At 38.7% G+C, this 14,927-nt stretch overlaps 1 protein-coding gene across 2 annotated transcripts in view; it reads right to left on the bottom strand.

The window, feature by feature from the left end:
- znf536 (zinc finger protein 536) overlaps positions 1-10,024 on the bottom strand; it is a 189,328-nt gene extending 179,304 nt beyond the window's left edge. For both annotated transcript variants that reach the window (XM_072380978.1, XM_072380979.1), the window contains exon 1: positions 9,612-10,024. The gene's annotated coding sequence lies outside the window, so the exon portion shown is untranslated. The remainder of the gene's footprint in view (positions 1-9,611) is intronic.
- Between the last annotated feature and the right edge of the window lie 4,903 nt (positions 10,025-14,927).

The following is a 14,927-nucleotide window of genomic DNA, read 5'->3' as shown; positions in this document are numbered from 1 at the left end:
GTCAACCAGATATTACATTTATCACAATGGTTCTTGTTTTTTGTATTTGGTTTAGGACCAAAGTTGGATTAGACATGTTACATTTTTGAGTCACATCTGACAATTTTTTTACCAAAGCAGCAGAAAAACAAACTGAACAAGGGTCTGAGCCCCAGAACATCAACTTTACTCTTTCACCATTAGTACAAATAGTTTAAAAGGCACAAGAAAAAAGATATGAAAAAAAAAACAGAAATAAAGGTTAAAAAATGTAGCTACAAATCAGGAATAATAGTACAAATAGGACAAAGAAATTGACTTAAAACAAAAGAGAAAGATTAGTATGGCTTCTAGCAAGGATGGGGGCTGGAAAGAAAAGATAATCAAGAGAGCCATTTGAAAACAAAACTGAAAGAAGATGATTTGGGAAAACTGTCAAAAATTGCGGAAGATCTGTTAAGGGCTATGACTATAAAGGTGGGTGAACACATCTTATGATTAAAAAGACATAATAAAAGAAAGAACCAGCTGCCAAGTGAATTCTCCCACATCAGTGAGTTTTCCATTCAACCCATGTGATAATGGAGATTAATCTTACATAAATAGTATTTAGATCCCACATTGAACACTTCTTTAAGTAGACTATGAAAAACTGACAGAGAACAAATACACAGACTCAAATGCTCACACATGTGCACTGACACACATATAATATGTGTTTTACCTAACTGAATAAAACATCAGGTGAGATCAACTGATTGTGAATGTTCACGTGTAAATGAATGCGTGGACAGAAGGGAGGTGGGAGAAAAATAAGTAAATATCAAATATTTTGGAATAAATTATTTTAATTTAGAATGACTATTAGCACTCTCGTCAGCAGACTGATTTGGATCAGTGGCATATGAACATTTCTCTACCATGCACCTTCAGAAAACAAGAAAGCTTCACACCTGACTAACACAAATTTTCCCATTCAACACAAGTCATGTTCCCTGCAACAGACTGGTAAATGGACCTGTCCAGCATTTGTAATCCAAGCAGTGTTCTAAGTATCGTGTTACCTGAAGCCTGGTTTGCGCATTCCAGGGATGGAACACTTCTTAACACATGATTGCAAAATTTTCACCATTTCATTTTGCTATTATGTTTAAATATACTGTCTGGAATGTTTGGAGGAATCATTCTGATCATTTCCGTGCACTTCCTGAGCTTGCCTAATATTCTCTGATATTTAAAAGATGTCTTGCAGTTCTTTACAGTAAATAACAAGTAAGCATGCCTTTTTTTAAAGGCACAGTGGAAATCCTTCGTATTACAGCAACTATGCGTCAGAGATGTGGTCGTGGCTGAGCCAGGCGTTTACAGAAGACTGTGTGTTTAACGCCTGGAATGCTCATTTTCCTTTTGGGTTTACTTATTTACTTTTGCATAAATGAGGAACAGTATAATGTGGTATTAAAGAGCCTCTCAGGGGAAAAGCTGTGTTTATAATGTAGCGTTTTTTAAATGCTCCTTCTGTTTACTATATTAAGAAAGGTTTGATGATTAATGTGGTGCAGATCTAATTTTTCTTGATAAATAAAAATAACAATAATGAATTAGAAAAATTATTCAAGACATAAGATAAATCCCCCCGCTCCCTTTCTTCTACTCACACATTCACACTCCTCTCATGCTCAAAGTCATCAGATACTAAATGAATAACCCAGCTAAAAATGAGGAGAAAATAATCACAGAATTCCCAATAGAGAAATAGAAAATGTAAAACGACTGCCTTGATCAAGTTTAGCCTAGTAATCTTTCACACCAGCCACAGCTGTACCACCACACTGTCACTTGAAATAAAAACTTAAAGCTTTCATTGCTTTCGACTGAGTCTTTAATTCAGCCTGATGTGACATTAAAACCTTTTGGTTGACTTCCACTGGCTGTGACAAATGTACCAGCACTTAATAGAGGTGTGTAGACAGGCCGGCATTTCAGTGACTTTTATCAAACAGAATTTATCAATTCAGGCTCCAGGATATGTGGCAGCAGCTTGTTCAGAGTGAAGCCTACAGATACTATTAAGTGCATAATCCCTCCTTTCTGCCTCTGTCTTGGTCCCCCTTTCTTTCTAGTCACATCTAAGTGATGTCTCCTACTCTGTCCTGTAATCACTCTACTTATTATATTCTTAGCTTTTTTTTCTCTCAAAATCTACCTTTTCTATGTGATGTTATTTCAATTAACATGACCATTTTCAGAGAGTGTATTTTCTCATCTTATCAATTTAAAAAAATCCACTCTGTGACACCTTTTACTTTGCATTAGTGGTACCTGTCAGTCGATTGGAAGCCCGGTGGATCCTCAAAACGTATAATATAAAGTCAGTATCTTATTTTTTTACAGAGTTGTGAAGCAAAAAAATGTGTCATGACCAAATTTTCTAAAAGCATTCCAAATATGTGTAACCAATGTTTCATCCAAACTATAGCTTTTCTCTGTTTCTTGCAGGAGTTGATTCATAGGTGGGTACACCTTAATGACTGTAAGGAAAATTAACTGCATCAATTTCTGCTGCATGATTACATGCATTGATACTAAAAATATCTAAAAGAAAGCCAGAAAGAAAGAAAGAGAGAAGCTGCAGTCAAGAGTGTGAAAAGAAGGCTTTTGAAGGGTCCTTAGATGCTGGAATTGCTCAGTTTAGTGTGATCAGCACCTCTATGGCACTTGAACCTTGTCTGTCTTTGCTCCACCTCTCTAGATTCTGCCCTGAAAATCACCTGCAAACCACTTTGACACATGATCCACTCCCACAGATGTTGAGTGGAAACACACAGAGAAAGAGCGACAGAGGTCACTGCTTGGAGACAGCTAATCGTGCACACACACTTTCACACACCATGAACATCTCATTGTTTGTGAACATTAGCTCTAAATTAACAACTGACAGTCCCCCTTTAGAGTAGAGGGGTACTTAGTGCAGGAACAAGAAGGCTACCTAACAATTTCTTTCATGACACACCTCACATTGACAAGAAAGTGGTCAAGTGGCACTAGTAGGATTTTAACCCTCACCTGTTAAATGTGCAGGATAATAGGACAGTTGTCCTGCCATAACTACAAATTAGAAAAATGAAGTAAACTTTTAAGCAAGAATTTATACAAATGTACAAAAAAATTAGGAACAAGTTTAAGTCTGTCAAGACCCCTTCCACTAAAAGAAGTAAAGAAAAATTGCAGAGTTAAAAAAACAACGGCTCCTGATTAGTCTTTTTCAAAATATTTGCAACAGAGGAATTCCACAAGGCAAGCATGGAATCTGCTCTTCTACAAAAGAGCCATCTTTCCTGAGTAACAAGTTGGTGCAATGAGTGTCGACAGAAGAGGAGCTGAAATCCCCCCTGGGCAAGAGAATATCCCGCTATTGTAGTCTTAACCCGCGAGACCTGGCTGGGAATGTACAGCTTTCACAGTCACTTCTCATCCTATTTGTAGCACTGTCGCTGATGTGTGAGTGCCTGAGCCAGAGCAGGTCACTTTTTTTCCCTTTTCATATCACTGTGGGTTTCTTCTATTTCCAGTCAGCACCATCTTTGCCTTTTCACCCCTTATTAAAAATATTTGAGAAAAAAAAGGCAACCTGTATATGAGGGAGGATTCATCTACTGAATGTGTAACACCCCACTGCTACTGTGCCACACTTTTTCTAATGTTTCTTTTTGTGTTTTTTGTTCCACAAGGCAAGTTTCATTAAATATCCAATTATGCAAATCAGGTGTTCGAGAGGCAGTTGAATTCACACAATAATGATGTACAGTAATCATTCAAAACAATATATAGCATCTGGGGCTAGATTTACAAGTGCAACAAAACTGGAATGCCTCTGTCCTATGGTGAAAATCTCTTGATCATAATTAACTGTGCAGGAATTGTCTGAAGCATTTTCATACCTCTCCTTCTTTTCTTCTTTTTCTCCAATATTTCTCTTTTACCCCTCCTTCTATCTTGTGCTACTTCTCATTAGCAGAAGTCTGGAAGTTTACAAAAGTCACATCCAAAATGCAGACTAGCTAAAGAGCAGCCATGACATGTGCAGTCTGTGATAGTGTGTAGAGTGGGTAATAGACATAAGATGTCACACAAACGCACGCGCGCACACACACACACACACACACACATATAACCTTCCTTCTCAAGAACACTGGAGGTATTTACCACTGTCTTAGCAAAGCAAAGCTGAATGCTAAACAGAAACAATTCTCTGCTTCAGGACCTCTGATTGATGTGCGCTTGCCGGTTTGTGTTAAGCTGTTGTCTGTGGAAATGACATGGCTGAAAACACAGTGCCGTTCAACACATCAAAAGGGAAAACAGTCCTGACATTGCATGACATATCCGTAAATCCACAATGCTAACAAACTTTTTATGAAAAAAAGAAAAAATCAAACTAAAGCCAAACTCAATAATGCCTTCATGCTAAGTAAGCTCAGCAGGGAAGTCGGGGCAAACAAAGGAGCAATATCACGGGTTGTGAGGGATTTCCATTTTTTTCTGGACACATTCCTTGTTAGTGATATGAGTGACTACTGATTTACAAGAGAGCAGGAGACAGAAAATCTAAGGCCAGAGCATAGTCTGGGTACAGGACTTGTGAACATAGACACACTGTGACAAACTCCCATGTGTACTGATCTGTATGCACACATATTTTCAGGTACTTGTGATGGATTGTGATAGATTGTGATGGATAAAAAAGGTTTGAAAAAAAGAAACAACAAAACATCCATGCTCTGCTCTCCATCTTAGACCACTCTGACTTCTCTTCCTCTCTTACCAACCAAACCTCACCAAACCCTCTCACCCCCCACCCTTCCTTTACCGGCTGCCCAGACAAGCAGACGCTCCTTGTGATGGCACCCTGGCATGAGAGTACTGAGTCAAGCCTATCTGTCAACGCCTCATCTGCCCCGCACTCTTTATTCTTAGATCAAACTGACGTCCGTGATTATCCTCTTGCCCACTGTCCCAACCCATCCACCCCAGCCCTCCTGATCTCAACCTCCCCACCGATCCCCAAGCTCTTATCAAGCTTTCAGGGAAACGAACATGTGAGGGAAACTACACAAACAGTCACCAGGAGCAAAATATCAAACAGGCACAAAATAGGAAAGCTGTACATTACTATCATTTAAGAATTATTCATCAAGGCTAATCATTTGTTCAGTTGATTTTAAATTGATTACACATTTATTCCTAGCTAATGGTACCTTGCACATTTTAAATTGCTCTTAATAATCAAGAATATTCAGATTCAGAAGTAAAGCACTTTATTTTAGATTATTTTACAGACATTTATTTTTTGGTTCTAATCTAAAAGAAAGCATTGTGTTAGGTCACAAAATCATTAATTTCTAAGTAGTTTCACAAAATGCGATCCTCAAAAAAGGGTAAAATTATTACCAAAGGTCAGTGACATAAATGTCTTTCAGCTTCATATTTGTCCATTTTGATTTATCACCATAATGAAATTAACTGTAATTCTGGTTCCTTCGAAAAAATTCAGCATCACACCTTGTGGGCTGCTGGTGAAAAGAAAATATTTTCACGGACAAAAATTCAAACAAATGTGATAAAGAAATCACATTTTTGGACATTTCTGCCTATGTCTAATCTAACGTCTAATGTAAGTGGTCAGAAAAATATCTTATTTGGGTCACATACTGACTGTATTAGTACATGCACTTGTCATATTAGCCTCACACAGCAAACGCAAGCCCAACTCTCTGGCTTGAACCCTGGAGATCAAGGTCATGGAGCTACAAGGCTCACCCCAGCCTGACACCTGTGTTTCACTGTCCCTTCAACACACTCCTTTTCTTCCACAAGACACCATGTGCACACAGACACAGTGGAACACATGTACAGTGCGCCACTTGGCTCTTTTGGTGGAATGAAGAAGCCAGGGTGATCTTTTCAGAGTGGAAATGAAGAAATAGACAGTATTCTATAGGTTTCAAGTTGGAAAAAAATGGGTGAGCGATAGGTGGTTTCACAATGACTGCACATATCAATTAATGGTTGGCTGATGAGTAGAACTGGCCTGCCCACCACCACCCTGATCCCAGCGGACTGGGAACCCTGGCCCTGCAGCCTGTACAGCTGGAGACCTCTCCTCGTAATTACATGAGAGGGGAAGCCATCAGAAAGCCACAATGAGACCGATTTAACTAACTGTACACTGCTGCAGATGCATATATCACAGGACAACTTGAATTATAAGTTGTCTGGTAGATTACACACATATCTTCTGTACTGTTAGATTATGTAATTTGCCACATCACTGTAGGTTTGTGTGTTTTTGTGAAAGAGTGTTTATCTCATGAGATGCCTTCTAATGTACAATTGTCAAGAATGTATGATTTATTTTTATATTGCTATACTTTTTCAAAAACTAAAGTACATACATGTCAACATGTAAATAATTCACCATATGTAGGACTAACAACACAGTGGCATCAGTCAAGTGGATCTGCTTCATGATGAACTGAGGGTCTGACTGACTGACAGCCTGGTGAAAAGACGACTAATTTGATACCATCTTCTGCATGCCATGTTTTCCCTCTGTCTCTTTTACCCACCACCCGAACTCTCACCTCCCTTTTCCCTTGTTTGCAACTGAGAGATGCGTATTGATGCAGTCAGACATGGCCCATGGCACCCTCAACAGCACTGACATTGGCACAGGTTGGAAAGCAGCTAATGCAGGATCAACGGTGAGCATCACAGATTGCTTCCCAAGAACAGATTTTGAGCTCAGTCAGTAATCAAGTTGCAGCACAAGATTTCTCATGCCCTTGGTTCTGACTGGAAAATATCTCATCCATAAAAAAATATTTGTGTATTTGATCATTTAAAGATAAATATGTTTTCATAATTTTGTGATAAGCACATTTATTATTTTCTGGATTATTTGTATGGAATATTGAAATAGGAATTGATCAATAAGTGAATACAAATATTTAGAAGTAGGTTTAATGAATTTCAAAATACATCACTAATGCGAGTCACTCAGGCCTTGACACTTTGTAATGCATTACATAAATTCCTTTACCAGTCTGCAAAGCAAGGCCCGTTCATAAACACAATGTCTCTTCCCAAATATTTCACCAAAAAAGAATGACAACATTACAACTTGTAGCAGTGCAGAGAAGGACAGGAAAAGAGCAAACACATCTGTGAGGCAACCTACATTGTCAGAGGAGCAGGGACAGTTATTCATTTAATATTTCGTCTACAATAACGATTGAACAAAGCTGACAAAAGGCGCCCAGACACTATTTCAGGCATAATATCTTCCCTTTTCATAGCGTCACACAATGACTACATCTCAATGTGCACATTTAGTCTATTTATTTGTTTTCCTCACACAATAAATTTGAGGAAAAAACAACCTTTTTTGGACTCAAGACAACTTGAGAAAAAGTTATAAAGAAACAGTGGAAAACAACGTGCTACACATTGTCAATAATATTGAGAAAAATGGAATGTGTCTTTAGAGAATGCTGGTAGCTGTTAGTTGTAGGTGCATATCCTGGGGTCAGATCACTCCACTCGGGTCTCCAAAAAAAGTTTCCTCCCCATCCAAGAAGCACAGTGAGAGAGATGCTTTAAATGGGATTACAAGCGCCGAGCATATCATTTAATTTATTTCTTTATGTATTAATCCATTACTGCCCGTTCTTATATGTACATATACGAATATGTGAACCTCGATATGGACAGTCTGCAATTGTCGGTTAGTTATTTTCTCGTACAAAAACACTCAGCTTGCTAGATAGTTAGGAAATAATAGCATACACCTTTTAACATAAATTCCCTATGATAATTAAAGGAATGCAAAAGATAAACACAATGACACGACGTTTTTTATGGCCATAGAACAATGTCAGCTTATGAGCCGTCATATTATATTTACACAGTAACAGATGCCCATCAGTCTCCCACAGTCTCTTACGAGCCGCTCCAACTTTGCCCTGCTGTTTTACAAACAAAAAAGCTCTTTACCTTTTCTCAATGCCAAACTAAACTGTCAGTGGTTCGAAAGTTTCAGTGCTCCAAATTCACGCGTTAGTATGCATATACGACATTTGCCCCTTCCAATGAATGCGATCAAAACGACTCAAAGCATAATGCGGAGGCTGCTTATTCATATGAGAGGTCGATCAGAGCACAAAATGGCAGGTCTCACCGGCTCTTCTTCCATCTCACAAGTTTTGACACGTGGTAGCAAGTGCACCGATAAACATTACACTTAATCGCTGTACAGATCCCTCACATGATGAGTGCTAGTATCGTAACGAAGAAAAAGTTTTCCGTGTACACTCGAAACAGGAACACAATTGGACTTCTCTGAAAGTCTCACACTTTCTGATATGTACGCTCAACATTACAATGCCGTGATCCCGATCGCATTTTTACGCACACTCGGTGTCACAGAAAAACATGTTGCGGTAAACTCAACGCATCGTTTAGATTATGAGGGAATAAAACAAGTTTAGTACACGCTGACTTGCAAGGTGTCAAGCTCGGCATCCCATGTCCTGGTTCGAGATGTTGTTGTTTTTTGTTCTGTTTTTGTTTTTTGTTTGTTTTGTTTTGTTTATATATTCATTTCTGGGTTGCTTTTTTTATGATCGTTAGTCAATACGGATAATTGCATTGCAATTCTATATTTTCTAATCGTGATTGGGGAGACATCAGGGAGTCCCGCTGCGATGCCCCCACACAAACAAGTCTAGTCCTTCCAAAAAAAAAACTGATTTCCCAGTAAGTTAGACATCTTAAACCCAGTTAAGATTCTACTTGCGTACCGTAAATTATACACTTCTTACCTCTTAAATTTGGCGATGCACCGGCTAACTCCTGTGCGTAAACGATGCGTTGTGAGAAGTAGTGTACATTGAATAATGAGGCATGCCCATATGATTTGATCGGATCATTTTCTTGTCAGATGATGGGGGTGCTGAAAAGTGCATTTAGGACCTGTTAAAGATTGTCCACTCTTCTGATCTCTTTCTACAGCTGCTCTCTGTCGCGTCTCTTTAGTTTGCAATGAAAAATGCGGCTTTATTACTTGTGTCTCTCTTTATATCTCTTCTTCAGTCTATGACTGCTAACAGTAAACGTTTGCATTGATGCCGATCGCCATGCATCAGCATATTCCCCTTATCTTTCAGCTTGGATTCCCCCGATCTGGTAGGTGAAACGCATTGTATCGTTAAAAAGCCACTCCATTCTAGAAAGCAAAACCGACTGGTCTTGCGGTATTTGCCGTTTACTGAGATAAAAAGCAGCTGATGAGCCCAACGGTGAACAGAATTTCGTTTAAAGCAATATTTCCCCCGTTGTTATATCTCCCCGGATATGGTAGAGAGAAAAATAAGACGATTCGAGAGCACCTTAGTTTGTTTCTGACCTTGAACTGTTCGTAAACAGTCTTTTATTTGCAAATCTACCCTCCGTTCTGAACCACTGAGACACAGTGTGCGAAGACACCAAGCGGTAAAAATTGGCTGGGATGTCATCCCTCCCTATCAAGACTCCCAAATCACCAAATTACTCCAAAAAGTAAAATTTCTTACCTTTCGGGAAAACTGTTACGATTCTTCCCCCTCTTCTCGCCTTAGAAACTCCTGGATAAATGAGTGTTTCCTCCTCTACGTCCTGAGCGTCAGTCACCGTTTAAGAGAAGTAATGAGTGATAAAAATGACGCTCATCTATCTGCACTGTAACCTTGTGGCGTATTTAATGTAAATAAGCCTCGTTGTGCTGCCAATCCCCATGCATAAACGCAGGACCGCTCCCCGGGGACTCACTTTTGCCTTTTTGCTTCAGTGTTTTAAGGATTTATTCTTGCTGCACGAAAGCGAAATATGTTATGAATATTAAGAAGCTATGTTATGTCAATAATGCGAGTATTCCAATTACTTCAATCCGAAATGTAATGTCTATCCAGATTTGTAAAGGTTTTTAAAGCCACTTTCTACCTGAGAAAGAAACTAATTCTAACACAACAGGAACTTGAAGTTGGCACAACTTTTTTTGCGATGAATAAAAGCACATGACAAAAAGCGGTACTGCATAGGCTGAAGTGTTTCTTGCAACTAAACCTCCCTTGTGCGATGGTTTTGATATATTATGCTTCTATAGGGGGTGGAAGAGACTGAATAATGCAATTATAGATTCAGTGTCCCAGCGTTGACAAAAGACAGGGCTTCAATGGAGGCTTTGTTGAAGGATTATATAATGATTATGGGGTAATTATGGGAACGGTTTGGCAATAATAAAAAGTATCAAGTGCTCTCTTGACCAGACAGCTTGTTTTCTATAATGTAAGTGCATGGGTAGAGAAGTGTGATAAGAAAGACAGACTCACAGACGGTGCTGCTGACAGCTAGTGGCGGGATGACGGCAGACAGCCTAGATTATTCAAAATGTCGAACCGAGAGACACATTAATGCCACTGACTGAGATGCTATCAAATATCCTCAGAACCGGACATGGGCCCACAATGGAGTATCACGGGGTCATATTCATAAAAGCCCTGTGCTTACAACAAAGTACCCCCCACAACCCAATAATACACACGCGTCCGTGTTCTCATGCCTCTGTTCTGTCTTCATGTGTCAAAGAGAGAGAGAGAGAGAGAGAGACATGGTCACTGAAAGAGGGCACATAACACTTCATATGCGGGTGAAAACCATTGTGTATTTCAACTATTGTTATTTTGCCTTTTTTCATTTAATGTAGGAATTAAGAGTAGCCTGTTCCGAAACTTTTTTTTATTATTATCACACATATATGTCAATATCCTACATTAACCCTGTAAATCCAATATTTTTTGTCTTTTGACAGCCATGGTTAATTTGTGAGTGAGCACGCATAGGGTCTGTGAGACATTAATAGATAGCCTAAACGTCGTTTTCATCTTTTCCCAGACACAACATATCTTCCACTTGAAAAGGCAGCCTACATTCATTATGCGCTATGAAAATCAGATTGCATGCTGTTCCTTTAAATTGTTATATGAATTCAGTTTGATTCGTTTGAAATTCCTTTCTTTTCTTAATTTTTGAGCATTTTCCAAAATAAAAAAAAAAGTTCCTCCCCTAAAGAAATTAGCATAACCATTCCACATCAATAATATGACTATCTCTATGGGAGTGATAGCAGCTAGCAGTAGGGGTGTTTCTTTTACCGATTCTCCATGGATCAACAGCGCGTCATCAGCTCCTTTTGAACTTGTTATAGCAAGTCAAGTGATTCTTTATCGGCTGACAGCCCTGACAATCCATCGGGGATGGGAAAGCAGGTCAAAAGGAAGTTGCCATATGGACTTAAGCATGCAAATTTTTAACAATACACTGCGCTGAATGTCGTCCTCTCACAGGACACCATCTTATACAGTGTGTTCAAGTAGCTACGCAAAACTGCTTTTTGCCAGGTGTGCTGTACAAGCTGATACGGATCACAGTTGCTTAAGTGAACTGTTATGCAGCTAGTTCTATAGCTACACCGTGCTAAACAGCAACATATCACACCATGGATAGTATTACTGACATGGGACAGAATCCATGTTCATAAAAACGATGGGGATAAAAATTATTTCCAGCATCCTTTTAATTATTAAATTGCATGTGTATACCAAATTATCTGCGATTCAACAGGTTAACAAAAGCTCACGATTACTGTAAATCCTAAACTTAGTTAGGATAACACAAAAATCGTAATTGTAAGAAAGTAATTATGATTGGTTTCTTTAACACGCCAGATCAGGAGATTATTTTAATCTACAACAGGTGCAACAGCATCATATTCATTTCTACTCATGCTGAGCAAAGTTTTACTTTTTATAAGCACATTAAGGTTCACCACCAATGATGACTAGTCCCAAGCTTGTTACTCTTTTTGACATTATTTAATTGATTACGTTCATGTTTTTGTTTATTTACTCACTCGGGTGCAAACAGTGTTTACCTTTAAATCAAATGTAGTATAGTGTTTGGTCCTATACTACATTATCTGTTCTACTGTACAGACTATATTTGTGTGCGTGTATTTGCCTAAAGGGATAGGAGGCAAATCATTTGTTGGCCAGCAGTCCTGGGAGGGTCATCACTGCCTTATTACTGCCATGTTAGTGAATAGCAGCTGAAGATGGCTCCACTCGCTGCCCCTGTGCTTGGGAGTCATCCAAGACAGCGTGCTGCAAAAACAGACTGGCCACTGTTCACTTCTCAGATAGATTAAGATGTTATTCCACTGCTCAGGCCATCTCCATCTGACTCTCTGTCTCTCTTTATCCCTTACCGAGTTACAACAACATGCCCTCCTTATCCTCAACTATTCCATAGCCCTTAAAGCAAATTTCTGCTGGTGCAGACATAACAATCTAGCATAGGTGAAATAACAAGAAGGTTTTCATAATTCATTGCTGGTACTGGTTTAGAGGGAACAACCAAATGATGTTGTTTAGAGCAAGTATGAGAACATGGGAAGACAAGAGTGTGTCTCCATGATGACTGTATGTATCTTTAAAGCCACATATTGTGCCCAGTTTATATTTAAATGCAAACACTGCCAAGACTTTGGCTTCCCTAAGAGGAAAATAAATACTTTTCTTTACTTCAAACTGAGTTTCTCAAAGTCTAATTTGTAGCAACCCTTTGTATTTGTATCAACAAGGGTTATTCAGCTATAATGAAAAGGGAGTGAGTGCAATTTTAAACATGCTAGATCTCTGAACCCTCTGTGACTGTAAACTTAAAAAATTAAACTTTAGAATTTGTATCAATTACACTTTCAAGTTCTGACAGGACCTTAAATAACAGACAGGAGTGCTGGCTATGGAAAATGTTTACCATACCAGATTAATTTCCACTGCAGTCGTCTCCTCTGCTGGTGACATCAATTCTTCATGTGAGGCATTTACATTTTCAACAAATACACATTAAACACACACTACCGTCTCAGGTTCTCCCCTGATGACTGGGGTCAATGAGTGTGCATGTTTGTCAGCTGTGATCGTTAATGACATGCTCACACAAATACAGCACAGGCAAATATTTAGAGCCCAGTCTGGGGATTTCATCACAGACAAATCTGTGACTCTTTGGGGAGTGCTGTATTTCTTTATATGCTAGGAAAGTGCATATACTCAAGATCAAACTTCTCTGGGCTTGATGAATGTAGAGGAGCAGGAAGTACACTGCCTTTGACCGATAACCAGTGTGATTTTAATTTAAATCATATGAATCAATGTCTGGCCAGAGCAGAAATAAAATATATTTTAAATGAAAACATCTGACTCTAATTGATTAAGAACAATGTTCTGCATAGTAGGTCTAGAATAACCTTGTTTTGATACTGATTTGATTTCTATGTGTTCGTGTATCTTTACTCAGTCCTAGTTTGTGCCTCTCATGTGCTGCCATTACATTCAAGTCACAGCATTGAGCATTCAGCCAAAACTAAAATACAGAGTGATACCTAAAAAAAAGCTACATTTATCACATTTCTGTTTTGTCTGCAAAAACAAAAAATAATAAAACTGAAAAAAATGTATTTGTCAATACAGCCTTTTAGTAGTAGTATACTGTGCACGGAAATGTTGTTTCCCTTTGGGCCACATGGTGCTGCTCATAAAAAAATTACAAATAGAGACAAAAACTATAATTATCAAAGGACTATTAAACAAGAACATAAAGTGACAAATGCAAGATGGTTCAGGGTCAGGTAGTGCAGAGATAATAATCTAATTAGATAAAAATCTATACACATTTCCTTGCTCAGTTTGTACAAAAGACATAGAAATAAACATATGATTAACTCTAATGTACAGCATCAGAGAGACCTGTATTCAGTTTTTAATTTTCTGAAACTTAAGTTTTCAATTTGAAGACATCAGTTGTGAATTTCCCAAACTGACTTTGAAAGATTATATTTGCATGTCAGTTTGATTTACTTGCTATCATGTGCTTATGAAGTGTTTCTACTGCTGTGTCCACTATCTAATGTAAGTACTGAAGACACATTTTGCCTTCCAGAGACCTTGCTCTGCATGTATACTGTCTAAATGTTCTGGTACTTTTGGGGGTAGGGCCTGCAATGCTGACAACTTCAGATTAAATAATTATTCAGATTTGTCAGTCTGTTCTCACATTTTGCCAGTCTCACATATAAACCTGAAAAAGTAATGAAACAGAAAACTGTTGTGGCTAAAGCCTGTCTGACTCATAAATAGGACCCAAGAGCAGACGCTGACCCTGGAAATTTGAATAAAAGACAAGATTTATTTAAAGATAGTAGAGTGAGTGGATCCAGAGGGAGGGTGACTCTGTGAGGAGAGAGATGGTTAGTGAGAGTAATTTATCCAGATGAAGGTGTGGGTTTTTCCTTATTGAGTCCAGGTAGAGGGGCTAGAAGACACAGGTTTGATTAGTGAAATGTGGAAAGATGGATGGGCATTGAGACTGAACGCTTGATGCAGACAAACAAAGGATTGGTTATGGTAATTTTTAAGGGACTGATCATTTTGAAACCAGTTCATTGGAAGTGGATTTTAGGGCACTTACCTGGCAGGTCGATAGAAGGAAACTATCAAGATAAGGCATCTGGTTTGATTACGGGAGCTTGGACGGTAAGTAATGGAGAAAGTGAAACGACCAAAATACAGGGACCAATGGGCTGGGTGGGGGTTTAATCTCTTAGCATTTTCAGAATCAGAATCAAGGTTATTGCCATGTAGGTTTGCACTTACAAGGAATTTGACTTGTAGTGTAGTGTAGTTGATGCAGGGATTTTGAAGGTAGGTACAGTTTTATTGTCGGTTCACACAATGAAAGACTGCTTGGTTCCATCTAACCAATGCCCGCATTCTTCCAAAGCTAACTTGATC

The sequence above is a fragment of the Leuresthes tenuis genome, unplaced genomic scaffold (genome assembly GCF_036924035.1).
Source record: "Leuresthes tenuis unplaced genomic scaffold, fLeuTen1.0.hap1 SCAF_2, whole genome shotgun sequence".
Taxonomy (NCBI): Eukaryota; Metazoa; Chordata; class Actinopteri; order Atheriniformes; family Atherinopsidae; genus Leuresthes; species Leuresthes tenuis.
This window is presented reverse-complemented; position numbering and strand designations above follow the sequence as displayed.